Source organism: Phyllopteryx taeniolatus, unplaced genomic scaffold, assembly GCF_024500385.1.
Source record: "Phyllopteryx taeniolatus isolate TA_2022b unplaced genomic scaffold, UOR_Ptae_1.2 contig_33, whole genome shotgun sequence".
Lineage (NCBI taxonomy): Eukaryota > Metazoa > Chordata > Actinopteri > Syngnathiformes > Syngnathidae > Phyllopteryx > Phyllopteryx taeniolatus.
The window spans coordinates 10651-14011 of record NW_026903261.1 but is presented as its reverse complement, the minus strand read 5'-3'; the positions used below and the strand labels follow the sequence as shown (position 1 = coordinate 14011).

General features: G+C 43.5%; 1 non-coding gene across 1 annotated transcript; it reads right to left on the bottom strand.

Annotated features, from left to right (window-relative positions):
- Nucleotides 1–222: 222 nt before the first annotated feature.
- Nucleotides 223–386, bottom strand: LOC133473644 (U1 spliceosomal RNA). The gene has a single exon (XR_009787182.1). It is a non-coding gene; the product is annotated as a U1 spliceosomal RNA (small nuclear RNA).
- Between the last annotated feature and the right edge of the window lie 2975 nt (nt 387–3361).

Genomic DNA, 3361 nt, shown 5'->3' with positions numbered 1-3361 from the left:
TTCGTGTGCACATGAAGCATCAAGAAATGGACCATGACTCGAACCAATGACCGAAGCGTTACGATGTTATGAAGCTTCACCTCGTCATTACTAACTTGTTCTACTACTCAGGGAAAACCCATGTATGCTAGAAATTAGATCATACTGTAGTACCGTAGCGTCATATGATGCACACTCCAGCCTTTACAATGAGCAACATCCTCATTATTTTCAACCAACGATCAGGGGAGAGCACGAACGCGGTCCCCCACTACCAGAAATTATGCAGTCGAGATTCCCACATTCGGGGAATTCGCAGGGGTCAGCACAATCTGAGTGCAATGGCTGATCCTCACCCTGGGTGAACCACCTTCTTGATCATGGTGTCTCCCCTGCCAGGTAAGTATGAAGTGGACTCGGCGCAAGCACGCAAGTCATTCACCCGCACGCTATGTCAAGCGACGGTGTCATAATGAGCATGTGAACAACAATACACACAACGGGCAAGCCGGAACATACGCTAGATGAAACGCTACTGTGTGCTCAGACATGAACAAATATGCTTCCTATTTGAGAATTTCAGTTTAAATTGAGACAGTAAATGGATACCAATAATGCACAGCGGCATCGAGAGAGGATAAAATAAGTTGAAAGTGAGGTCATTAACACCCAGAAACATATAAACCTCCCTCCATCCATCCATTGTCTTTACCGCTTCTCCTCACGAGGGTCGGGGGCTGCTGGATCCTATCCCAGCTATCTTGGGGCGGGAGGCGGGGTACACCCTGAACCGGTCGCCAGCCAATCGCAGGGCTCATAGAAACAAACAACCATTCGCACTCACATTCAAGTCTACGGGAAATTTAGAGTCCACCCATTCGGGTTTAAGAGAAATGATTGGACTAATTAAAAAACATCGAAAGTAAACATAATTAGAAGTTGTTCTTGACAAAAATAATGCATTCGTCTCGTCGAATGTCAGACACTAAAAAGACTTCCGGTTCCAACAGTCGGCTGCGCATCTCAAATTGCTACTGCCACCTACTCAGAGCTTTTGCGCATGACAAACTTGGTGACGTTTTAGACAAAAAGCATTCATTCTACATCCCATGGGCTCACCTACTGTGGGAGAGGCCATAGGGGTCGGGTGCAGCACAACACTCAATGCAATTTCTCCTAGCGTTTATGGCAGAGACTGTATGGTGTGTAAAGAGGCACCCGAGGACTACGAACAGGTGCAGAGTCGTTCGTGAGTTCCGTTCTAGGTTGGAGGATCTCCTCGCAAGGAAGCTGGGCCTGAGGCTTCCCCCCCCCGGTGGCACGTGAGGCTGGTGATCATAATGTCGGGTTTTTCCTTTTTGTTTTCGTCTCATCATCTTTCTCGTCGTCAGTATCATTGCAGGCCATCAATAGACCAGCCATCCGGGTACTTCTGGCCATTGCTCGTCACACGGTCATCGTCACGAGGAATATCTACTTGCATGACAAGGGCACCGGCGATCATTGGGCGATCTTCAAGGCTCAAGTTGAATCGCACTTTACTCTCCTACATGCCTGCTCTGCCAGCCGTTTTGTGGACTGTATCGCAAAAAACAATGGCCTTGTGAGAATTTCACAGACTGGTCACCTGTTTTTAAGTTTGATTACATGTACATATTGTAAATAATGAATTTTTTGATAATAAAAAAAAAAAAAAAAAAAAAAAAGAACGTCCGATCTCGGAAGCTAAGCAGGGGTGGGCCTGGTTAGTACTTGGATGGGAGACTGCCTGGGAATACCAGGTGCTGTAAGCTTTTTCACTTTAGATTCTCGTGGAATCGTTTTCTTATCGGTGGTTGACCTAAATTATAATGCAGTCATTCTCTCTCTTATGACTTACCATCTCTTTATTAGGAGACAGAATCTTCACGTACCTTTTTTAAACATCCCGTATCTCCTTTTCCGACAGTAAAAAAAAAAAAAAATCTATACACACATATATCTACATATATATATCTATATAGATATATATATATATTAGTATCACGTGATACGTCACGATTTTATCACATCAGTGCTTTTAATTAGCTCGAGGCTAAGGATACCAAGGTATGGATCTTTAAATGATACGTAATTATTGCACATTATTGTGTGGACCTCAAAGCCACGGTTTATGAACCCGAACCACTTCCGAGGAATACATTACAGTTGAGTGAATGGCAGTATTAGAAGGAGTAGATTAGATAGAGTAAATTCAATCAGAATCAGCAGAATAAAAATCAGAATCTATATTTGCCGAGTATGTCAGAAACATACAAGGAATTTGTCTCCGGTACTTGGAGCCCCTCTCGTGCGATAACGGATAGCCATTTGACAGAAAATACTTTGGAGACATAATCACATGAGACCAAAGTACAGAGAATCACTGAGCAATGAAAGGTTAGCGGTAATGTGGTCATGTCAATGCAAATTTTGTGTTATTTTTCATTTTTTGACATTTGTGCAAATGATGCAGAGTCCTCTAGCAATTTAGAGCAATTTGAAATGACTGATTGTTAAATATATTCTAGAAGTTATCATTTATTTGCTTAGCTTGCATTAGTATTATGGACGATTTTAGATGTCTCGCCTTCGAAAAGATGACTCAGCATCATCCGATGGAAGGGTGCCTGGACCAAGGACGTGATCGGATGTGGTCGGGTCGGGACAAGTGTTGGTCCAATGTTTTGTGTTGTGTCTTATTGTTTAGAACATTATGTCTGGGAAAAACCCTCCTATTTTCAAATAAATGCAGGAGCGACGGGAGGGATTGTTTAGAGCGTGTTGAGAGGCTGTGATCTGAACAATCTCCCATACGCCCTCCTCATGAGAAAAAGAAACCAGCGTCTTCATTCCTTTTGTGTCTATTTTTTATAATGTTGGGTAAGATAAATCCAACATTAAATTGGTCCTTCGAGCCGGATGTCAACACACCCGAGGATTCCAGTTGTGGAGCCGACTTCCAGTTAAGAGACCGTGGCCACGGCAAGTAAGACCCTTTACGGGACTGGTCTTCGTTCTCCTCAACTGGGATCTGAAGGTTGACGACAATCCACAGGATTGAAGACGACTGGTGAGTTAAATTTATATTTTTTTTAGGAAAAAGGACGCCGGAGTCCAGAAATTCCGCGAGGACGGCGGAGTCCTGTACGTACTTAAATTCCGTGTTTAATAAACCCTGTGGATACTAGTCAATGGCGGGTAGAATAAAGAAACTAGGAAAGTTTCGTGGCGTCGTAGTTAAATTCCGTATAGGATGGCGGAGTCCTCTAATGAGCTGTTGACAGACGTAGTTAAATTCCGTATGGGACGGCGGAGTCCTCTGACGAGCCAGTGTGAATGAAAACTGTTTGAATGAGAGTGT